Source organism: Mustela nigripes, chromosome 6 (genome assembly GCF_022355385.1).
Source record: "Mustela nigripes isolate SB6536 chromosome 6, MUSNIG.SB6536, whole genome shotgun sequence".
Classification (NCBI taxonomy): Eukaryota; Metazoa; Chordata; class Mammalia; order Carnivora; family Mustelidae; genus Mustela; species Mustela nigripes.
In genome coordinates this window covers 23,261,114-23,286,696 of record NC_081562.1, presented here as the reverse complement: position 1 = coordinate 23,286,696, position 25,583 = coordinate 23,261,114, and positions in this window count along the sequence as shown.

Here is a 25,583-nt window from a genome sequence, read left to right as displayed (position 1 = left end):
TTTTTTTTTAAATTGAGGAGCATGTACCTTGATTTATGTCCAAAATTGTGGCTGAACGTCTTTGTCTGCAAGTGATAAATGGTGCCGAACAATTCATCAGTTCTTACAAGTAAACACCGCTGTCCTACTAAAAATATGTTTTGTTCTGAGTTAATGGTATGGAACAAGGCAGCCTCCACAAACAGCTATCTTTTATTGCGGAGGGGCCTCTGGAACTTGGAGCAAAGTGGAGGAAATTGGCATGTATTTTCTCGTGCATTAGCATTTCAGTTGTGATTCTGGTGACATCGCTTTAGGTGGATCCAGGAGGAGAGGGTTAACCTTCCCTTTCCTTACTTTCTCTCTAGTTGGGGCTGCAGGAGAAACAGGCCCTTTCCGGATGCCTGACTGCTGCTGGGGGCACTAGGAAGTCAGGAGGAGTTTCTCTGCTGGGGTTGGCCTCTGCTTTGCAAGTGCCCAGGGCTGAGGCACAAAGGGGCAGATGTGCTGCGGCTGTCACCTTGGCTCTCATGCTGGTTCTTTGAGGGAAAGTGGTATCCAATATTGGCGACTCCCAGGGATGTTCTGCTTCTGTGCTACTTAATGGTCCCTGGACGACCTTGCATTCTAGAACCTTGTTAAGAAAGGAGCCGCGCTGATTAAGGGGCTGTGGAGTATAGAGCCGTGCTTAGCAGATGAGCCCTCATCCATTTCCGTTCCCTTAAAAAGTGCTTAATTGATGCTGCAGGGAGCATACAGTCTGCTAATCAGATGCTGCTGACAAAACAGGTATCAAGAAAGGCATTTATTGCTTATAAGCGCCGTCCGCTTCTTTCCGAGAGATTGCAGCTTTGTCGTGTAGTTTTTTTTTCTTTTAATAGTAATATGCTAATGGTTTTTATTCTAAATCGGCCAGAACTGAGTATCTTCAGGAAAAATGGGCTCCATAAGAAGTGGCATCATCCTCAAACGGAAAGGTAAAAATTAAACATTTTTTAAGTGCAATTGTCAAACCATTCCATGTACTTCTTGCCAGTAACATTGGAAAACCGCTCTCTAAATGTAACTAAAATTTGAGCCATTCTCTCTAGCTATAAAAGGTTTAAAGAAGAGACTATCTTAGGAAATTTTATTATTAATCATCTTGTAAAGATTGTCTGGGCTTTGTTAACAAAATACAACCAGGTACTTTTATGTTTCCTTCCAGCCTTGAAAATGAGCAGATTTTTGTTTTTATTTTGTTTTTTGTTTTGTTTTGGTTTTAGAGGACGTCATCATTTGGGGGATTAATAAAGCGATCTTTATTTCATGTAGATTTTACTCCCAGAATTGGTAAAGAAGAGCGGGGTTTGGGTGACGTCGAAAGTCTTCTTCCAGCTTGACAATTCCTCAAAGAGCAGTAGTTTTCAGAAAGAAGGCATAAGGATACCTTTATTGGTGTTAATTGCACTTCTTCAACTGTTTAGCTCTTTTTAGTGGAGCAGCAGTTAAAAGTTCTATGCTTTGTGATACAGGTAAAAAATGTGGCTGGAAGTCATTTTCCAAAAACTGATTTTTGAATTTTTTTTAAACTGCTGTTTTACTGCTTGATGAAGACTGGGGTTTTGCAAAGCTATATTGTGGCTCCTTACCTGGGTTCCTTACTTCAGGTCTTTTTTAAGGTAATATTTCATGTAAGTGGTGAATTTCACAAGAAATGTTTAATTCCAGCTATCCGAAGGCAAATATCTCCCAGTCTGTGGTATGTATCTATGTGTGTATGTGGACATATCTCAATATAAAATGTCTTATATATTTTACATTGTGTTTTGCTTTGCTGTTTTTTCAGAGGATTTAACTGAATATTGGATAGTGCTCAATTTCCTGAAATGATTAAATTCAGTCTCTGAAGAATCTGGGGGAAAGGCCTATAATGACATTTTGATGACTTTCATTTTAAGGAATAATAGAAAATGAGTAAAATATTTTAATAGCTGTTCTCTAATATCTCATTCCAAATACAATGTTTTTATTGCTCATTCTAGCTTACAATTTTCTGGTGATAATAATGTTGGCTGGTAATTGTTTCTGACATAGAAATAATTTTATCCTCATGTAAAAGTTATTTCAGAGAAGTCTTCATGCATATATCTCAGCTGAAGCAACTGCATTGAACTCTTGAGATAAACCAGTATTTCCAGATTCCTCCCATTTTAATTTGGTACTCCCTTACAACAATTAGGTGTATCTTAAAGGGAGGAGTATTACAAATGATAGTTTGTAGTGTAAAGAGAGAAAACAAAGAGGCAGATTAGGGAAAGGCTGAGAACACAGAAAGAATCAGTATCATGCACTAGCACAAAATTGATGACTTTGCTTCAAGATGTCATGTACCTTTGAAATTTAAAAATGGACTAAGAAATCAAATATATGCATGTAAATATATGCACTTGTTATATCTGTACTTAATAGGTAAAGAAACGTATAGAAACTTAATGTAATTGCAGCAAATGTTACGAGGAACATCTTTGCACCTCAATTCTTTCGGGAGATGTAGACACAAGTAAAGTTAATCACGTAGCTTTTAAAGAATCAAATCTTTTGGGAACTGGAGGTGTGACATATTAGATCAATTTTCGTGTAAGTCAGAATGAAAATCTTATATCAGTTTTTCTGAGCAAGTTACACAAAGCCATTAGCTTCCAAACTGAGTTGTTTCAAACACTAATTAGAAAAATGTGTGTGCAATTGAACTTGATTGTCGTGAATATTTCCAGTCAGAATATTATATTGTTGCTGAATTAACGCACCACTGGTGCAGTTTTTTTTTTTTTTAGAAAAGCAAAATTAAGCTCTTGTATTTGCTTATTCTCTTTGCCTAATGTGTTTACTAGATTTCCCCCAAGTTTACTTTCTTTTTGTCATTAATACTCCCTTCCAAATACCAGTGTTGCTGAGTAATTGGTTACTCTTAGTTTCTTTCTGCCTACTGGAATTTGGGTTTTTGTCTTTTTGGTATGCCATTATTCTTATCTGTCATCTAGACAGTTAGATTGACTTTGAAGCTGTTTGTGTGACCTGTTTCTCTGTGTTTGGGGGATGGAAAACTTGTTTCATTAGAAATTGTGTATAAAGTGCTGAACGATCTGAGTTGCCATTGGGATGCCGCGCAAGGCCTTGATATTGGGATATAGCATTTCCTAGTGGTAACGAGTTACTTGCATCATTCAATAAAATCTTTCCTTCAAGCTACCTTAGCTTGTTTTCCACCAAGTGACAAACCTCAAAGTTATACTGAGATTCACCTAGAAAACTTGTTGTAAGAAAAACAGACTTGAGAGGGACCCTCTTGGATAGCTGGCAAAGGTGTCACTCCAGGTTACTCTTCTAGCATGTTGGCAAGGATTCATTGTAAAGTTTAATCGACTGGCCTTTTGTGTTTAATCGCCTCTGTGATCCAGAAGCAGATTTTAATTTGCATTACTGTCAGTCACATAGTTTAGTTTAAAGGATCCAAGAAAGATTTCAGAAGATATAAGTTATGCTACAAACCTTAATTACACACTCTGTCACTCACTAATAATTAATTGAAGCATTGAAAACTTTGTTCAGATTTTTAAAATGTGAAAATTGTAGTTTGCTCCATGGTCTTTATAATCTTTTTTTTTTTTTTTTTTAAATCAAGAGATGGCTCATATAGAATCGTAATGGCCCTGAGTCTTTCTAAAGTTGCTAGACTTTATGATCCTATACCCTATGGCGGACAGAACTGTTTTGCATTTTTAATAACATCTCTGAGCCATAATTTATGTTCTTGATGTCGCTTGGCATTATTGAAGCACAACATACCTGGGATTTATAAATCTTGAAATTCCTGCATTTTTCTGACGATGAAATTCACAGTCCAAATGCAAAGCCTGAAATACAGCAGAAGGCTAGGAATTTCCTTAGAGAAAGAAAGATAAGGTAGCAAGCACGCCATGGTCAGGAACATATGGTGTACAGTTAATTATCACAATCTCAAGGGTTCTAACATAGTTTACTGCAGGCATCTTCGAAAATATTGGATTTTTCAGGATATGTTTGAAGAAGAATTTGATTTGCTAGAAACTTGAAACGTGGAAATCAAATAAATGTTTTTTTAAATGTTCTCCCATAAGGATTTAGAAAATATTCATTCATTCATTCATTCCACAGACATTTATTCAGTGCCCACCCTGTGCCAGACACTATTCTTGTGGATCTTCATTTAATATTCACCATTAATTCAATATTCATTATTTGCCTGATTTTGCAGATTAGAGGAGTCTCTCCAGTTACTCAGACACGGAAAAGCTAATCACGTCACAATCTATATCGTTTTGGAACTTGTACTCCCTTTGCCTCTCCTTTCAAGGGCTTAAAATATATTCTAGGCATATATGCCAATTTAGAAGACTATATTAGCAAAGCAGTCAGAATGTGTTTTAAGAAGGTATTGATGTGTATTTAGAACTGGGGTCTAAATTCATCCCCTTCCCTTCCTTGTTGAGGCCCATGATGCAGCAAATACTACACCGGTTTTATGACATTTGCTTCCTTCTAATGCTTCTTATACTGTTTTAAGGGACCTCTAACTCTAATGATTAATTGTTCACATTCATTTTCTATACGCCAGTCAGTGTACTAAACCCTTTACCTTTGTTTTCTTGTTTAATCCTTTCAATTACATTCTGAGAAAGGTAGTGTTACCATCCCTGCTTGTAGAAGAGGAAATGGAATTTTCAAGATGTTAACTCCCTCCATGTCGCAGGGCTAGCAAGCAGCTGCAATGACTTAAAACCCAAGTGTTTCAGGCTCTGTTCATGCTTCCAGTCATCAACAAGTAGTATGGAGCTTTTATGAGGTCCTAGGCCTCCTCAAGATGTTCAGAATAAAACAGTTGGTGTAACAGGCAAGGCTCTACCCTGAGAATAGGAGCACGCAGCCACCTTGATACGTCCACTCCACCATTTCCCTTTGTATCTATGGATTCCCCAGAGCCAATAGGATAAAACATTTAAATTTCAAACCCTCTTTAGACCTTGCACTATCTGGCTTCAGTCTTTCATTTCAACTGCATTATTACCTATTTCAAAATAAGAATCTGCTAAATGAGAAGACTAATCTGCTCATTGCCCCCATGAAGTTTGCCTTGTGTTTCCTCTGATCATTCCTGCCCCGAAAGTCTTTTGCCACTGCTTTCTCAACGCTTCCCATCCTTCTGTGTCTGGGTCAGAGCCCATGGTGCCAACAAATGGGCTGTCTTGGAAATGAAATCCTAGAGTTCTTTTATCTGAACTGATCATTCGACACATGACGTCTGCAACAACTAAAGGGATTTGAGGCTAGGTAACATTTCACGTATTTCCCGTGTCCTGGCTGCTTTAGTGTTCAGACATGTGTCCAGGTGACATATTGGGAAAGAGTTCAGGGAATCAATAGTAAAATCAGAGAAGAACATAGAAGAGGAAAAGGACTGGAAAGCTTAGAAACTAGAGCCGCACAGCCTAGCACAGTGCCTGGCATAGAATATGCAGTTAATACATATTTGAATCTGGGAAGAGGAGAAGAGAGGCACAGAGAGAGGAGAGATGGACATCAGGAAAAAAGTTGGCAGGGAAGGAGAATATAATATTCCTAAACTTATAGCCCCAGGCCTTCAAAGATCTTTAAATATTTCATAACTGTCAGAGATCCCATTAAGGGATGTTTAGATATTCGCAGTAATCTTTATTTTTGTATATGTTTTTACTTTTTCCGAGAATAAACTGTCTCTCTTATCAACATCAATTCATTAAATATAAAATGAACTTTCTGATGTTTCTAAGAGAAGGGGCAATTGTGTTATGTTTGTCAATGTTTAGTAATACTTTTCAGGCCCAGGGCACACCAGACTCTAAGCTGGTTGTATTGTTTTATGCTGTGTATGATTATTTCTCTATCCCCAGGGACAGTATTTAGTATCACAGAAGTTGCTGACCACTTCCTCCCCCCAAAAAGAGACATCCTCTTAACCATCATAAAGTTATATTGGTTAATAGTTTATGTCAGATTTTTTTTTTCAATAAAAGCTAAATTCAGCATTCAAAATCCTAATGCAGCTTTCCCTCTACCAACAAGCAGCCCTTGTGGCTAATTTTATTTATGCTTTTACTCAATCATATTTTTTTAAAAATGTAACTTTGATATCTCAAGAAAAAAATATTTTGTGTGGGTTTGAAAATCACGTGCTCAAGGTAAAAACTTTATCCCACAGGAAAATCCAGATAGATACTTCTATTTTTTTTTTTTTTTTTTTTAGTTAGATATTTCTTAAAGCAACTACTATACCTGAGCTCTGCTATGAGGTTGCTTTACTGACTCTAAGAGCCATGACCTATATACATAGCTATGACTGTAGGGCTTACTTCAAGGAATATTCCTTATACATAATAGATGTGTAAGATGTGTTAATTTCGTTGGGTAAAGCAAGCCAGAAGGGTTGCACCTTGAACCAGTGATCATGATAGCCAGGGTATACCCTTTAATTCCTATGGGAGTACTCAGCTGAAGCAGCACCATTCTTTGGGAATCCTTACTTGCTTGTTGAGATAGAGTGAGGGTGAAGTGATGGCCATGAGGTTTTGGGCTACATCGTGCTTTTAGGAAACAAGGGATATTTCTGCAGTCTGTATTGTCCTAGTAGCAGTGGAACAGCCCATGAGAGTTCCAAAAATGAGAATGTGCTCCAGGTGCTTATCACATGCTGCATTGATGTCAGTAAAATGCAGAGGAGGAGCTTATCTTCCCTTTAACCTGAACTTTCTATGGTCCTTTCATTTTGACACTAATTTCGGGCATGAACCTTGGACTGAGCTAGAGTGTGGAATTGTTGGTATCTCGCTGCCACCTGGGTGCACAGTGGCAAACAATATTTAGCCCCTGTGATTTGCCATAAGAACACACCACATGCAGTTGGAAAAGGGAATATTTAATCAGCCAGTTTTCTCCATGCAGTCCCAATCAGTTGAGCTGAAGATTCTGTTTTCTCTGAATTGACTTGTGTGTTTTGTCACTGCAAAAATAAAACCTTTGGCTTCCTCTCAAATTCGTATCATGCAAATCGGGGGACGTGGCGTTACCAACTTGAATGTACAAACAAAAAAAAGGTGTTTCAAAATATGCTAAATTAATAACTTGTTCTGGTCCAAGGATTTTTTAAAAACCTCCTTGAGTGCTCTGTTTTATTGGCTCGCTATGGATATGACATGTAAAAGGCTGTACATGACGCACAAATAATAACATTTCATTCTTAGGCATGTCGTGTGACGAGGCCGTTGATCTTTAAAATAAATTCCATTTGGTGACATTTACAAAAATAGCTTTACATTAGCCGCTTTAAATTTTTATTTTTAAATAAATAAGAGAATGGTCTAACTTTCAAGTGACGAGGAAGTCACCTAGGAAGTGTGTACTTACGTAATGGAAACCAGAAATACACATGGCTTCCCATTAGATGTCGTCCTTCTAATCAGTCCAGGCTAGTTTAGACAAGTAGAAAAGTGGTATGAGAATGGGATTATCTACATAATTCAGGCAGCATACCATCTTCAAGACTGAGATCTATTTTTTTAAGCCCAGTGCTTTCACAGTGCTGACAGGATTTGAATCCAGAGTTTAGTCCCTCATTTTACTTAAATCCTGCTAATTCAGTGGGTGTAATGCGATCTGATCTAACCTACTTCAGTTCATTGTTACTCATTGGCTTTCTGATATTTATGAATACCTTAACCTCCTTCAGTCAGTTATCTCTTTGATAGTATTTGGTTTTGGGTTAAGTAAACATAATAGGAAATATCAGTACGTAGGGCAAAGAAGTTCTGATCTAGAATATTTTAAAGACTTCAGATTTTCACATACTTTGGGGACTTTATTTTTTCCATCCTAAGTTGAGTTAAAGCTGGCACAGTATATGACCTTTCTAACAAAAATAGTATCTTTTTTGCTTAATAGTCATGATTATAGTCATCAATGTCACGTAATTGGAGAAAAAGAACTTTAAAGAATTAATTGGATACTATAATAAAATTATTTTAGCAATCATACTTCAGTTCTGTGAAGGAAGAAGCTATTCCCTCACAGGTAGAAAGCAGTATTAACAATCAAATATATAGCTTTTTGGCTCAGAATATTGTTTCAGATTATTTGTTGTGAGAACAGTAATGAGAACATTCAGAATAAAGGTTGGCTCCTGAAAATGATTGTTATAATTTTCAATTTATTTCATCAGCAAAAAGAAGATTTTCATTTCACGAAGACTTAAAAAAATTAACTGTATCACATGGTTAGTAATCAACTGTCCAAAACTTACAAATACTTTATTGAAGGTTTATAATAAACTATATATGTGTGGGTGGGGAGCTGGAGTTTACCATTGCCTTAATTGTACTTCATGATATTCTTCTAAAATAGGACACAAATGAAAATTGAAAAGTTTTTTGAATAGTTCAACCTCCTTGCTGTCTTGAGAAGACAGACAGGCTAACATATTCTGTGCAATGGAAAATCTCAAAGCTGTCTTTAACAGCATCCTTAGGTGTGCCAAGCCCTGCCCAGAGTTTTGTTCTCTCAAAGAAATATTGCACCATTCACCCACATAGCTAAAAACATTATTCCAAACAACACCTAACATTAGTCAAAGAGCTTTAGGATTAGTTCAGTCTTAATTCTTATCATGATTATAAAATCTTAGGATTTTAAGGAAGACAACTTTGTATTTGTGTACTTGTCATTTACCAGGAAAGCCAAAGATTAAATAGCCAAAAAATTTTAAGGCTTTAATAAAAAATCTTGAAGTCTTTGCCCCTAACTAGGTTAAGATCTCATATTGAAAAACCCAGAAATAGTTCAATTACTCTTACTTTATCTTGTGGAGTATGTATTTTATAGATATAGAGAGAAGAGCCTTGACCATTTCTGCCTTCTTTGCTCAGGGAAGGGCAGAACTGGAGACAAATGAGCACTCTATTCCCACCAGATAGCTCGTGTGGACCCTGTATGACATTCACGAAGCAAGGAGGAGAGATGCCCTAATGTTAAGGGAACAGGGGGAGGGTCCAGCAAAGGACTAATTCTCTTGAGTATCCCGGTATGTGAATGGACTTACACTAGATGCGTAAGAGAAACAGATAGAAAGATACTTAGTGAGCCCCATTCAGAGAACAGAGAGCAACTTCCTCTCGAAGATGTGGCAGCTCTTGGTTCTCAGTGTCTGTGGGAAGCAGAGCTCACCATCGCCCTGTCTAAACAGATTCAGAGCACAGAGATATTATACACTTTCTTGCTGTGATTTGTGAATGCCTTTGGTGTCCCCAAATAAGGAATTCCTCTCACTACTGTCTACTCTAGGCTGCATTTCATTGTTTTAAAAAGATTTTATTTATTTATTTGACAGACGGAGATCACAAGTAGGCAGAGAGGCAGGGCGGGGGGGGGGGGGGGGGGGGGGCCCCGGGGGGGGGGGGGGGGGGGGGGGGGGCCAGGCTCCCTGCTGAGCAGAGAGCCGGATGTGGGGCTCAATCCCAGGATCCTGGGATCATGACCTGAGCCAAAAACAGAGGCTTTAACCCACTGAGCCACCCAGGTGCCCCTGCATTTCATTTTTGATAGCCATTTGTAGAAGGCACTTTCAGACTCCATGGAATTCAAGAGGAATGGTTGAGAAATTCTTCAGTGGGATTTCTCTCTACCTACCCTCCTCCTCCAGTAAATGATTCGGAACATCAAGTTTAGAGACTTAAATACATTCTACCTATCTCTGCCTTTAAAATTGCACATTAAAAAGAAAACTACACACCATTTGAAGAAAGGGGAACAAACAAACTCAAGAAGGTGAGAGTATTCTACAGCGGGGGATATTATACAGGCGCTAAATTTGTGAATCAGAAGAGATCGAAGACTATTTAGAAACAAAGAGATCAAGATTTTGTTGAATTAAGGATTCATCTATTCTTAGTTTCACTTGCTAGATCTTAATGTCCATTGTCTTCTTAAAGTTTAATCTTAGTGCCATACCTCTAAGGGTAAGTGTTTTTCAGCATAGCATCCTCACCTTGTCCACTGTTTCTGGGCATGACACCTCTCTAGTTCCTCTCCAGGTGCTCATTCAGGGCAATTTAACCTCAGCATAACTTGCTCATTGTCATCCAGGTCTTTACCCCAGAAAAGTAACCAGAGTATTTTGATTAACAGTGCTCCTGATGGCAAATACAAGTTCTTATGCTTTGTCTTAAACTATTTCAATATAAATCAGTATTATAGTGCCGTGCCAATGTCCAGGAGCACCGAGCTTTTTTCTTGCACCTACAGTGAATCCCTATTTTCTCAGTATTTGACTGTTAGCTTTTTAGGTTCATGTTCATTTTTCAGGCTACATCCCCTGGTTACATCATTTTCATGTTTAAGCTTAGGACCCTGTGATTTGAGGCCCTTGGATGTTTTTTGAAAGGCTAATATTCTAGCATTGGAACACACTCATTGAAGAGAGGGTTATGAGAACTCAGGCGTCCTCGAATGATCATCCCAGGTGGTATTGGAGCATCTTCTCTGTTGATGTCTCCTGTTCTTGTTCACTTTAGGACCCTAAGTTAAGTAGCAATTTTTGAGGCAGGAAAATGATCGTCTTTGGAATTAAACCCAATTCAGTTCAAATCCAAGACAGGCCATTACCTTGGACCAACTGTGTAGCATCTTTGAAACACAGGGTTTTTTTGTTTTGTTTGTTTGTTTGTTTGTTTTTTCCCCTCTGCAAAGTAAGCACTATAATACCCATCTTACTAACTTTTCTTGACCATTTCCCGTGTCGGGCATCATATCCACATGGGCTAGAAGGTTATTATCCACAATTTACAGATTACCACTCTGAGACTTAGAAAGGTGAGGAAAATCCACCCCAAAATACACATAGTTGTTAAGTAGTGGGCCATCTTGTTGGTTCTTTTATTTCTGTGGAATTTCTTTTTAGGAAAGGACTTGCAGGGTCCAAAGGTGTGTACATAATAAATTTAGTTCGTTTCCAAGCATCGTTTGGTTTTAAGCCCTTGACTATGAGAAGCAGTATTAAAGCTGTAATTTGGATTCCACTGTGTTGCTGCATTGTCGGTCATTCCTGTCGTAGAGTGTTCTCTGTAAGTGGCCGTGGAGAGCTGTATGCCCTGAGAGCTGCTTTATACTTTCTTCTTGGAGACAGTGATGATGCTCTCATCTTGATGAGCACAACTCCTTTTCAGTAAAGATTCTGGATAAATGGCTGTTGCATGGGACTGAATGCTGGTCTACAAAGTGATTGTGATGCCTCGGGTGAAGAGTGGATGCCATTTCCAGAAGAGGCTGACATTCTCAGGGAGGAGTTTAATAACCTTGAAGAATTTTATATTTGCGATTTGTATAGCTCTTGTTAAAGAAAACAGAAATTCTTGACTAGGAATTTCGAACTTTTATTCTGTTGTGCTTCATCTGCCGCCCCGTTCCCCGTTCACATGATGCCGCTAACTTCAGATTCATCTACTTCATCTGCAGGCTCTTGAAGTCTGTGGGATGCCCCAGTGTGTACAGAAACACGGAAATAGCACAGTCCCTTTGGTTAAGAATAACATGTCAGTTTTCTTTTCTTGCTTTTGTGTGCTCTCTGGAGCTCACCCATGCATGATGTTCCAGTTGACTTCAAAGGCAAGTCTGTGGTTGGATTAGCTCCACAGGACAGAAAGCAAGGTAAGAAACAGGCTTAGTGCTTTCGAGGCCCACTGGGGAGCTGAGGGAGCCAAGCTATGTGGTTACCAAGATGATTTGTTCATTTATGTCCTCGTGGAAAAACAGGTACATTTGTATAGTACTTTCTATTTTATTGTCACACTTAAAGCCATTTTTGAAATGGTGACTGGACAACCCTGAGGAGGTTGATTTATAGCTATATAATTCCAGTAGTTGGGGAGTTTAAAGTCTAATAAAGGAAATACAAATATAATAAGTTTTGCATGAGGAAATGCTACTAAAATCATGAGGGCACAAAGTATACAAATTAGCTAATTCTGGGTATTAAAAAAAGAACGGCCTAAGGAATAGTGTGTGCTTAAGAAATTGTAGCTAAGACAACTTTGCTTTCCAGATATTGCCAGCAAATGTAGATTCCTGACAGAAAGCCAGAGCGAGGCATTGCTGAAGGCACGATGGAGAAGACCTCATCACACACTTAGGGCACACTTTGGGAGAACGCTCAGAAATGCAAGGGGAGTGGCTGGATGATGTGGGTATCAAGATGTCTCGTCTGAGGAGAGTATGGCAGACCAGAAAAGGTTAAGAGACAAAGCAGCTAGGACAGGGTAGGGTGCCCCACAGAGACTGTGAAGCTAGGAAAACCTCCCAGGGAAAATGTCAGCAGAAACCTAAAGAGAAAGAAATGATGAGGTCCTTGGGACAGTGTGGGGAACAACCCTAGCTGTTCTGCTGTGTGTTGAGCCTTAGCTTATGTACGACGTCTGGAAGCCACACAAAGGCAGATGAAGAGTCTTAAGTTCAGAGGTCAGAGGGCGGGATGAAGGGGGCCACAGTAATCCACGTGGGTGTTCACCAAGTCCTGGACTGGCACTGAAGAGAGGATGTGGAAAAGGGGGTAAACAAAGTGGTAGAGGAAATAAACCAAATACCAAGTACCTCGACAAAACCCAACGCCAGAGAAGGAGGGCTCAGAAACAGGAGAGGGTAGGAAGGAATTAAGTGTTGGAAGGTCTTGCTTCTCTGATGCTGAGATTACAGCTAAGAGCAAGCCCAAGGACAAGCAGGGTCCCGACAAATCCTAGGAAAAGGACCAAGCATAATTACTGCGTGCTTTTTTTTCTTTTTTCTTTTTCTTTCTTTTTTTTTTTTTCTGTCTCTGGAATGAAGAAGAAAGAGAAGATTAAATCTTTGCACTACGATTTATTCCATTTTTATCTCCAGGATCACAAAATATGCATTCGTTGGATTTCTGTGAAACTAAAAGCACTTTTCAATTTCCTCATCCCCGCCCACTAGAGTTCTTTGAGGTCTCTTTATTTGACACCGTCTAGGGAGAGACTCCAGAGAAACTGCTGTCTGTGTGGTAACCAAAGGCATAGACTTTGTATTACTGAACGTCAGATTGAATCTTGACAGCAGTTATGTTCTCCTAGTGAATAGAGCAGAAACAGAAATGAATCATTTGTCTCCAGAAATTGTCATTCTTCCTCTGCTTCTGGAGACACTGGCATGTGTACTGTGACTGGAACAATCCTGCTTTGATTTGTCATCAAACACTTGTTACTGGACTTTGAAAGGGAAGGAAAATATTGTGAGATTCAAATGAGCTCTTCATTTGGAAAAAGAAGAGGCTGTGTGTCTAGCTCTCTTTTTAAATTATTACCAGTAGGTGTTTCTCTCCCAAGATAGATGCTGTAATTTTATGACCTCGGTCGCCTGCTCGGTATTTGCTTCAGTAGCCATGTAATATATTTTTATTTAATTTCCTAAATCTTAGAAAATATAATGGGAGTCTCAGTCATAGTTTTCTTTTAGCTGGAAATTGTAGGACAGGAAACCATTAATTGGAAGCACCTATTCCAATAGAGGCTGAACTTGGAGAAGGAGCTTGGGTGAGGTTGCGGGGCTGGGTGGGGACAGAACCAGGGAGAGCTAAAGCCTGTTCATAGCCAGATGACCCGCTCTTAGCTATGCTGTGCTGTCCCTTTCCAATGTGGGAATTTCTGCGCTGTTGAGAACTAACTGTACCTATGATTGCCATCTACCAACAAATCAGATCTCATGTGTGATGTCTCCTAATGTCCCTGCACATCTATCTCACAAGCTTTATGATAAAGTACTAGATAAGCACTCGGGTAATGACAGGGCTTACATCAGAATTAAAAGGATTTTTTTTTTTTTTAATCATGGTTATTTAAGAAAACAATCACCTTTTCTCTGATTTCCTAGGAGATGATGTACAAAAATTATGACTGACTCCGTCTTAGTTCATGTCTTGCTTGCTAAAGAGCCTGACATCCTGGGACCAGGGCACGTTGCCCAGAAAGTTTCTCCAGGGTGAATGTGATGGCATTGAAAGGACAGATGGAAGAGGAGAGGAGGGTGGCCCAGCCACAGAGGGAGCCATGGCCGAGTTTGCCGTGGCTAGGGCTGACGCTTCAGTCCAGAGACATTCATCTGTTCAAGTGGATCCCCGGGTAGCTTGCGTCTTACATTTCCTCCCCTATGCCCTGGTTCCAGTCCATCTTCACATCAGTATCTCCCCTCCTCATCTCATTCAGACCTCTTAAAAATCAGCTGTATGTGTACTCTGTGCATTTCCTTGTCTCCGCCTTGCTGTCCCCAGCCTCTGGCGCCTGCTCTCAGTTCACCACGGAACTAATGGTTCCTAAACTGCTAAACCTAGGGGACGTTTGGAGTCTCTCCAGGATCTCTCTGCACAATTGGCCGCATTGAGTCTCCTTCTTGAAGTTCCCCAGGTTGTTCCTTCCCTGCCTCTATCATGCCCTTCTCTTCCTCCTCCTTCCCCAGGGTTCACCCTCAGTCCGTTGCCCCCCTCCCGCACTTTTATCCACTCTCAGGATTTACAATGATGCACAAATTTTATCCATAGCTCAGATCCCTTTCCTCAGATATCCAACTGCCTGCTGTGTCCACGAGGCACCCTCCAACCCTGCATGCATAGAGGGACCTCATCACCATCCCCTTCCCCGGTCTCTCATTCTTTGCTCTTCCGTAACGCGCGGTGGGACCACATCCTCACGTCTACCTGAACCAGACACAGGAGACTCATTTTCAGCTTTTATTTCCCACTTTTGTTGTCCCCCATGTAGAACCCACTGCTGAGACTGCCTCACGCGGGCCGAAAACATGCCCCGTGTGTTTCTGCCCAGCTGGGTAAAGTCCAAAATCGTCCCAACTTGAGTTCTTGCCTTAAATACACTGCATCTTGCCTTGCTCATCTTACTCATCTTATCTCTAACAATGTCCTGTTTCAAACTTTGCTTTCCAGACCCAGAAAACAGCTGGGAATTCTGCTTATGAACCCTATCATTTTTTGGCCTCTAAGTCACTTCTGTGCCCTCTTTCGTGGCCCACTCGGAAGCTTCCTTTGCTGAACACAAATATGTCCCCTCCTTTAAGAATCCTTCTTTTGCGTGCCTTGCCACCTTCTGCCCCAACTTCTTAGCCTTACCAACACCCTATGCATGTCCCACTCACTGCGTGAGCTGTGTCATTCTCTAGTTTGTCTTGGTGTGAGCTCTGCGGTCCAAGCTGCTAGCAGCTTGTTAGCAACTTATTCCTTCGAACTAAATTCAGACTGACCTCTTTGGAGAAAAACTTGCTACAAGACTGGAAATATCTCTGTTCCGTGGCTGATAATTGAGTCAGGAAGCTCTTCATGTAAGGAGTTCTATGTATGCAATTTACCTTTAATTTAATTTTACCTTTCCTTCCTTCTGAGCAGTAACTCAGTCTCAAATATAGAGCTATCTTTATCTTACTTTCTCTCCCAACATCCACACTTTACCTATATTTTACCACCCAAAGAAGCTGAAATTAAAAAAGACTAAGTTATTGGCTTGCACAGAACACCCCCGCTAGTTGAGAAGTGTCACAGGACTCTATTTTCTCAACTTCCACATCTTTCCTCTTGCTGCTTTATGGCATTGCTTCCCTGTGATTAAAACAAAAAACAAAAAACACTTAAAGGTAAATTTTACATGACCTTTATTCACTCACATGTCTAAAACATTAAATTTCTGGGGTAGTCAGTTACCATGCCAGAGGAAAAAATTTCAAGTTTAATTTATCCACATACATTTTTTTTTATACCAAGAAGTAGCACACTGAACTTTGCTGTCCCCAAAAATGCTATAAATGCTATTTTCTCAGGAAAAAGAGTGAGGTTTATTTTTTGTTAATGAAGTGCCAAACAAGCCCAGCCAACTTGCTGGGCATAATTAAATTGGAGCATCTTTGGCAGTACACTATGTTGCTCTATCCATGCAAATGTTTTGCAAAAATTTAGCTTAAGCAATTTTTTTTTCCTTTTGGACAGATTCTCTTCAGGAAGAGACATTCAGGAATTGGGGGCAGTTCTCACAATATTATAAACATTTTTCAAAGACTGGTTAAATAAGCTCTATTATTTCCCTAATCACTTTATTCAGATCTTTTCTTCCTATCCCCGCCATACACATTCAGATTTCAGCACTTGGCCCAGCCGGAGGTAAATGAACTAGTAGCAAAGTTCAGATTTAAAAACCTTGCTTGTCAAGTGCCTCCATTTCTAATTTATATTTCTTCTACCCATGCTTTACAATAACTGTTTATTCACCATCTCTTTTTGTTCTTCCGAGTATCAGAAAGGGAACACACACATTCCTTAAAAAAAAAAAAAAACTCTTAGAATATCCTACAGAAACAGCTTCCCCAAAAAGCATGCCAAAATTGAAGACAAATAAGTACTTTCTGTTTTTTAAGTACACATTTGTATTTCAATGAATACATTCTCTCTTGTGTCTGCTCACCTCTTCTGTTGTAGCTCAAAAGCAGCCGCAGATAATACATAAACAGATGAGCGTGCCTGTGTCCCAAAGAAACTATTTACACAAACAGGTGGCAGGCTGGATTTGGCCCACTGCGTGCTTTGCCAACAACTCGTGTAACTCGAAACTCTCTTCTTTTGACTTTTTAAGTCAAGGACATGAAAATTAGTGCTGACTTCTCTAATGAGTCAAATTTTACAATCAAAGACATATACATGAATTCTTCAAAGGTTAGAAAAGGTTGATCACTTTTAAGATCTTTTCTGTATCTGACTTTATTGCTTGGACAGCTACAAGTTTCTTGAGGGGAACGAAGAGATGATCATTTATGTCATGCTCTCACCATGACTAAAGTGCCTGCGTCATGGTACAGGCATATTTTCAAACAAATGAATGAGCTGTTAGGGGCCTGTGTGCTGGCTGGTAAGTCAGGTTGTTCCTGTTGCAGACAAAGTATCAGACCCAATCTTGAATACTCAGTTCTTTGTGCTCTCCTGTTTCAAAGGGTCCTAACTTAAATGCACTGATAATGGTATAAAGAACAATGCCATGGGCAATGGGGAAAGTGTCGTGTGCTTCCTCCCGAGCCCATGTTCTGAAACAGCTGATTGGGGGAGTGTGATATGGTAAGCAAGTATGGATAAGACTTTAGTAAGTAGGGTACGATTTTTTTTTTTTCTCTAGTGCTTTATATCTGTCCCATCAAAAGCAAGAAGGAAAACACTTTCAGCTGTGAAGGTGGACTGAGGAGCATGATGGATTTACTAGTATTTTTGACTCCTTACATTTGAGGTTATCATGGATATAGTGTCTTGGGTCGAGCTTTGGAAATACTTGTAGCAGGTAAGTGGCCCTTTGCCAGAGGGATGCTATGGACATCAATGCAGAATATCTACTCTACAGAACTCCGTGAGCAACACGAAAAGTAGTAGGCTCAATTACAAAAGACCTGTAGTTACATTCAGGGTTCCTCTAGTATAGGTACCATGACTTCTATTTCTTTAAACTTAATGTTTCTTTAAGAATTAATTATAAATAAAATAGTAATCACAATGAAATTTAAGGAGGGAAAAGGAGCTCCCTCCTCCCCCTCCTGCTCGTCCGTCCCCAGTTCTACTTTCCTTCCCAGATAGAACATCTGGTAACAGATCGATCTTCATCTGTTTTATGCCACATATATATGTGTGTGTGAAACCTATGTGGGACCACGTTATGGTTAATGTTCTACTAGTCCTTTCTCACTGTATCTATCTATCTATCTATCTATCTATCTATCTATCTGCCTACCTACCTACCTACCTACCTGGTAAACAGTCCATGCTAGCCAATGTAAATCTCCCTCATTCTACTTAGGAAAGCACTGCCCATTATAAAACCCCATTATACTTTTCTCCCCTCGCCCCCTTAAGCTTTGTAAGCAGTATTCCAAAGATACTTTTATTAGAAACTAAGGAAACAAAAACAGCCCTTTCCTTGTGAAGAAATGAATATCTACTTTGATTAATCTAGATTTACTTTCAGTTGATTTACAGATGAATGTTAATAGCTTTGTAGAGCTTCATAGCTCTCTGCCAAATGTGTCCTGGGTTCTTCCTGTGGCATATTGTTGGACAACTGTGTGTGTTTATGATTATACAACCATAAGGACCCACGCCGCCACATGTATGCTCATGCACATATGCAGATTTATTTATTTATTTATTTCAAGGATGCGGTTCAGACCGCTAAGCTCAGAGTGGAAATCATTATGACACGTATCTGTCTTTTGTGACGATGGCATCCTAACAGACACAGTGTGCGACTGCTGAGCTTTCAGAATATTCTACCATCCTGTCATAATTGCTACATGCTTTGAGGTGTATTAATAAGAAGTGTGTTTAAACTTCTACGTACAGAAACCTTTATACCTTACTATTCAGAGACAGCTATTTTTAAAAATTTCCAAATTCACTTGAAGCTCTGTTCTCTGCAAGATCTTCCCATCTATTCCAACTGTGTCAAACTATGACAAAAACTGAAGAAAACAAGAATAGACTATGCATGTCACTCATGTTGGCTGAGAGGAGCTGAGAAAGCAAGAATTGGATGATGGTGGGATAAATATACCATCGTTTGAAAAAGAACTCTTCCCTTTCAAGCTATATATAATATCAGTGGTAGACGGAGCAAGACTATTAAGAGCAATAATTATATCTTACACTTGTCTAGTGCCATATAACTTACAAAGTCTTCTTCAAATTTTAACTCATTTCATCTTTTTGACAGTCCCATCCATGAGTCAGGGCAGAGCTTCTTCTTTCCTCCCTACTTCCCACCCCTGCAGGGACTTTCTGCTGTTCTTTCCAAAGTTGGTGCATCAGATTCAGAGAAATGAAACTCCCAGCCTTTAGCGCCACCCAGAAGTCATTATGTTGGGGCAACATGCTTGGTGATATGTTAGAATGTGGAAATTTCTGTTGTGGTTAGCATCCTCCTAGAGAGAATATAAATCACTAAGCTTAGGGCAGATAGCTTAGAGTTATTGAGTTAATGCTACCTTTTTGCAGTAGAGACCTCTGATAGTATTCAAAATGCATAGCATGAGTTAATGCCTAAAATTTATTCTCAGTTTCCTCAGAGTCATTCAGATTCCATCCATTTCTCTAGTCAGTTAGCCACTGATAATCATAATTGTGACCCTTAGGTGCAGTAAGACAATGAAATGCCTCTCGAATTATTAAGAAGTGTTCATTTATAACTACTGTCTGTGTGGCTTCGAATATTTTACTGTATTATCATTCCTTGAAAACTGGTCACCTGTAGATATGATATATCCATAAAACCAAATTTTAAGTAATGATAATATTTCTTTAGAAGGAAGCCTTGTTCTTAGTGCTGAATAAACATGATTATGTTCTATATGGACTTTCCCCTAGATTTCTGTTTGATGTCCATGATTTTGACTGATTTCCTCATTAGTCCTAGGTTGTTATTTGAGACAAAATAATGCCAAGCATTTGTGTGATGTTTTGTTATGAATCACTGCTTTCACTGTCAGATACATTGTCTAATTTATTAGATAAGCCTCAAAAGGTGTTTTATAAGATAAGCTTCAGGGAGCCTAGGTGGTTTGCTCAAAGCCACATGGCTAATAATAAGTGGTAGAGAAGAAACCCGGTTCCATCTGTCCACGTCAAGAACTTTGTCCATCAGTGCATGGCCATCTCAGAAACCCATCTCCCAGAGTTTGGATCAGGAGGTTTTAGCCCTGCACCTCTCCATGTGTAAGCCCATCTGGTGGAGTTTTTCTCGAGAGCTTATCAATGGGGCTAATATCAAGCAACAGATCAAAGACTCAGGAAATTTTCTATAATCCTGATTATCAGTGAAAAGGGATAATGTCCCCAGTATTAGATTGTCTTCCATCCCCTTAAAGAGGGGCATAGGATGCATCATTTTATAGAGAGATGACTGTTTATCCTACAATACAATGCATAGGATGCATCATTTTATAGAGTGTTGACTGTTTATCCTACAATACAACCAAGACCAGGGCAGGATCCTTTGTTAGTTTTTTTTTGTTTTTTTTTAAACATAGATGAGTATAGTAAGCTTTGAAAGGGAATATAGATGTGGACATTCTCCATTTCTTAGACACAAAACAGATTTTCTGCCTTTGATGAAAAGAACAGGCAGTACCCCATTCCAAGGAGAGAGTGTGAAACAAGAGAGAGCTCTGAAATAAAGCCCTGCTCCCCCCCATTCTAACCAGCAACCTGTTTCTAAACAAGATATCCTGATACTAACAAGTGACATAGCAGAGGTACTGCCTTGAGCACACTTATATAAAAAGTGGCACAAGAAGTTGAGGGACACCTCTAAGGAAGAAGGGCCTTTGCCATTAGTGATTATCTGTAAGGAACAGACAGTGCCTGGGCTGTGTTCACAGAAACAGATATCTAAAACATTAGGGCAGGCCTCTGCTTTCTCGGGAGATGCTGCTGATGTTGGGTGCCTGTTTCCACCCAGAATGAAGCTGATAACCAAGCCATCCTGCCCTCATCCATTCTGAAATATTCAAGAGAAATGTTTCCCGTTTTTAGTAAGCCACTTGTAATTATTTCTGACATGTCAAATATACTGAGGATCAAGAGAATAGTAGAAGATTGGGGAGAGCATTTTTTAATGTGATGTCAGTCTTAAAAGAATGGAACAAGTGGCCCCAGAAATGATCGTTTCTTTAAGTCTGACACTGCCACTTAATAAACCAGCAGAGAAAATATTGAAAGGAATTCTGTCAACATTCTGGGACTAGTGTAATTTTGAACAATCAAGCATAATGGCAAGATCAAGCTTGGTGTCAGGCTGTATGACTTGTAATTCTGGGAAATTAGAAAACTCGTGAACAAAAGGGAATGAGAAATATGTAGTGGTGGGAAGGAGGTAAAGATTCAGGAAGCTTGAGGTTCCGGTTCTGTCCCCTCTGACCTGACTGCTACGCACATTGGTTCATTATGTCAAAACAGCAGAGAGGAAACAGTCAAGGTTTCCCAAGGAAAGAATTTTCAGTTTTACCACAGAAAAAGAGAAATTTTGCATTTGGAATGCCCAAGAGCATCTGAAGTGTTGTCTCATTAAAATTTATGTTCAGAATTAATTCACATTCATTTTGTTAAGAACTAAATCACCTGGGTTGAATTTGTGTGAGGACTTAAAAAAAAAAAGAGAGACATGACAGCAGATGTACAGTGTAGCCAGTGAGGAGGACCACTCATAAAGCCTATCTTTTTTTTTTTTTTTTTTTTTTTTTTTTTTTGGTGTTCGGGCATCCATGTCATTTGTTGGCACTTATACTTGGTATGAAATAAGCAGAATTCTTTTCAAAATTCCTTAGGTTAAAGGATTTTAGACAACCTTAAATAAGACCCCAATATGTGGCAATAAGAAAAAATAAGACTGCCACAAGAAAATAAGAATTTTGCTTGTTGAGAGTGATTTTGTACCTGGTAGTGTACTCATCTGACTTAAAGATGCTTGCAGATTGGAAGTCTGATCATGGAGTACCTTTCCCACAAAGTTGCACAGTGGTCCCGTTCCTTTGCTATGTATGGCTCATCATCTCAAGTAAGAAAGCAGATTATGCTCTTTGGCTCCCCATCATCCCCTATTCGCATCCTCTTGGTGGCAGAGTGCTGAGAGAGCATCTCCTCATCGTACCCCTGTGGTCTCTGTAGATCATTCCCAGTGGAAGATGAGGCATCTCTTGCCAATAGAAATCTGTGTTTCCTGGCTTTCCCCTTTCCTTCTAATGACTGAGCTGCTCTCGGGAAATTTACTTCTTCTCTAACATTTCTACCACATTCTACCTCCATGAGTTCTAACCCTAGAACTGTCCCTCACTCGAGGTTACTTTAGGCAGGTGAGTATTTCTGGGACACACCATACTCTTCTAGAAACTCAGAGGCTAATTATTGCTAAAAGCTCATTTCAGAATGAAAGTCGGCTGGCCTGGGGCAGCTTATGGGTCCCTGCCTTCTGAATGTTGGTGGCAGTAAGCTTTCACAGGCACAGATGTAGGGTTAAAATTTGAGACTGTGTGTGCTTTCTTTCACCATCCCATTTTCTGTCTCTTTATGCTAGATGAGACTGCACACGGACCTCTTTATCCAAAACTTCAATTCTTGACCAGAGTGCGTCTTTATACATCTGTACTTCCTTCCCCTCTGGATCGCCAAAGAATATGTTATCTCTGAGCCACTGGGAAATTAGGCACTGTCCTCACCACTAGCCCCTTGGGGACCAAAAAGTGGTTCCCAAGTCCCATGGCACCTGAATCACAAAAAGGCAGCCCTGAGCATCCTGGGAATATCCAGGCAAAAGTGTCAGTTTTACCCAAAATAGCTTCTCCCCAGTTCTCCTGCTGGACTTCCGGACTTCTCACTCTCTCTCTATGGTGATGGTGTCCATTTTAGAACCAAAAGGAGGAAAGGTTTCAATCTGTTCCTTTTTCTTTGTATAACACTTACCGAATAGCTCAGTGCAAGCATGCACTCAATGAGTCCTTTGCCTCTAGTACTTTCCTCTCTTTGCAGTGGAAATTTCTGTCTCAGGTTCCTAAGCAGCCATTTCTGAATCACTCATGTGGCCTCAAAGAGTTGGGACTTAAGCATAAACCTCAGCTTTTAGAATATAGAGAAGGGAAAGGAGCAAAGAAAGAAAGAGACAAGCTGAAGCCTGGACAGTTTAACTATTGTTGAACGGCACAATTGTGAGAGTTGCATCCCCACTGTCCAGGTCAATTTCATGTCAGTTAACTCCAGGCAGAAATCTGGATTGTGGTATAAAAAACAAATCATTAAGCGACCAATTCCTTTAAGTTACTTAAAACTTTATCATCTAGAAAAATTTACTCCTGGCTCTTGAGTTAGGTGTCCGACCACATTGTAAGCTCTGATGACTTTTTAAGTAGTTCTGTCATGTTCTGTGATTTGCCTGTGCCCTTGCAAAATAAAGGGGAATGAAATTATTTGTGAAGATCTGTCACAGAGAATTTTTAAAGCCAGATTGTCCCTGGGCTGAAAGGATTTCGTGTGACTACAACCGATTTTCCTAAAATCGTATTAATACTTTCACACCCAAATGACAAAAACTTTTGGTTGTTAGCGTTTTGTGGCAGCTGAAGGCTAGGCTTATTTGCAGTGACAAACTAAATGTCATAATAGCAAAAACATGTATTTATTGAGGGCTTGCTATGAGCCATGCACTAGGTTGAATTATTTTACATGGATTAGTTTATTTAATCCTCATGACCCTAAGCTATAGTACTATTTTTATTCCCATCCTAAAGATGAGGAAACTAAGTCCTAGAGAGAAAAAACAACCTGCCCAGCTTGTAAAAGGTACCATCAGGACTGGACTTCAGGAAGCCTGATTCCATGAGGCAACAATTAAGTTCATACTCTACTCAAAGGTCTTATTTAATTAACAGTTTTCACTCGTGCATTTTCTTCCTTACTCGATATTTTTCACATTCAGTAAGCATCTTCCAGGACACAAGTTTTAAAGGAGTAAACAGTATTCTGAAGGGATGATCAGTGAGAAGCAATTTTGTTTCTGAGAGGAGAAGATGCTGGCTCAATACGGAAGAAAATGCCTATGAAGAAGAAGCAGAAAAATGAGCCAAGCGGCCAGAGCTGTTCACAGAATAAAGCTTTTAGTTCCAGGCAAATTAATTCTGCTCCTATAGGAAAGAAAGGGCTAATTTAAAGGAATCACCCTTGTCTATCAATCCCTGTCCATAATGACAGCCACTTAGTTAGCATGGCAGGGCATGAGAGATGCCCAGTAAAACCATGGACTCCAGAGCCAAACTGGATTCAAATCCTCGCCCCAGCACTTTCTACCCCTGTGACTCAAGACAACCTCCTCGTTACTTCTTGGACTCTGTTTTCTTATCTGAACTTGCCTCAGAGGGTTGTCAAGGGGATTCAGTGAGATCACATATGCAAGGTATGTAGAACCATGCCTAGCATGTAGTAGGCACCATGAAGATGTTTGCTCTATGTCGTCCTCATGAGGTGCTCAAACATTGTGTGACTAAGACATCAACAGTGGTTTTATATTTAGACATTTTTAGGGCTTTCCTATAGGAAAAGGAGATACTGGATTCAATTTCTTAGGTGGGCTTCCCTAAATTAAGCAATTCTTAATTTTAATTTTAGAATTTGAGTGGTAATTTGTAAAGTTGATCAACTAGTGTGTTGCCATGATGCAGTCTGAAGGTGGAATTTTGCTCCCAGGGAAAAGCGCTTTGGCATATAAATTGAATGACGATCCAACAGCAACAGACTGACCACTGTCTTGAAAATCAGAAAATGGGGCTGGCAAAAAATGGGGGATCATCCTGCCTGCAAAGACCAGGGATTAGGGAAACTCGGGTTTAGACTTTGGCTTAGCAAATGTATTTTGAGGTGATGGTAGAAGTATAGTTCATGGATGACGGTTTGGATAGACTTGCACGTGTTTAAATACCTCCCCTTCCCCCCACCCCCTGGCTTTCTTCAAAGACTTGGAATGGGTGGCTTGTGACAGCCTTTGAAGGCTTCCTTGGGGGTGAGAGAGGCTTCGTTCCTTCCAGGCAATTTGGTCCAACTCTGCTAGTTCACCCATGGGGGAAGCCTGGCAAAATTCCAAAGGTGATTAGCATTGTATCTATTATTGCACAGGGTGGAGTGTGTTTGGGTGGTTGGAGGGGGAAACCTATAATTTCATAGCTGTTAATAGAACATTTCTGCTAAATCTCTTTTTATTCTAAAAATTGGTGAAAAGATTTCAACATACAAGATGCTCTGAGGGCACTGAAGTGTCCCCAGAATAGAATGCACCCACAGTTGTTACTAAATCCTGGTGGCGCAGGTTGGAAGAGTAGAAAATATTTCCTGCAAAGATCAGTTACTGTTTTGACCCATTTTTCTGGCAGATCTACATCAACTTTTTAATTACTTGAAGTCTAAAGACTTTGCCCCACGAATATAAAATCAGAGGTGAAGGCTTAACCTAGACCATTTAGGAAAACACATTGCATTTTAAAACCATGCTACCACTGTCTTGTTTGGGAAGAATACAACATGGGTCAAACTCAATGTTGAGTCATCAACTATTGTCCTTCTTCATCATGCCTAAGAGTAGAAACATTCTTATTTTTTAATAGGTTCTTTGAGTTATATGCTAAATGACTACCATGTAAATAAATTAGAAGCACAATCATGCCATGCCTTTTTGTCGTCCTGGGTCATTTTCATCAAATGCTTAGTAATTTCATTGCACTTGTGTAATTAGGTGAAGAAGCTCCGCCAGAGCGTCCATGGGTCAGCTATGTAGACTCTAGCTGCCAAAGGCGCTTCTCCTTCTGAACAGAGCGCTTTGCTCAGCCAGTGTAGACATGGCCTGATAAACAATGGAACTTCTCCCTTGCTTGAGTGTGGATTGATCTCAGTCCTTAACTCAAAAATGTGCACAGGTTTGATGAGTGTTTAAATGCCT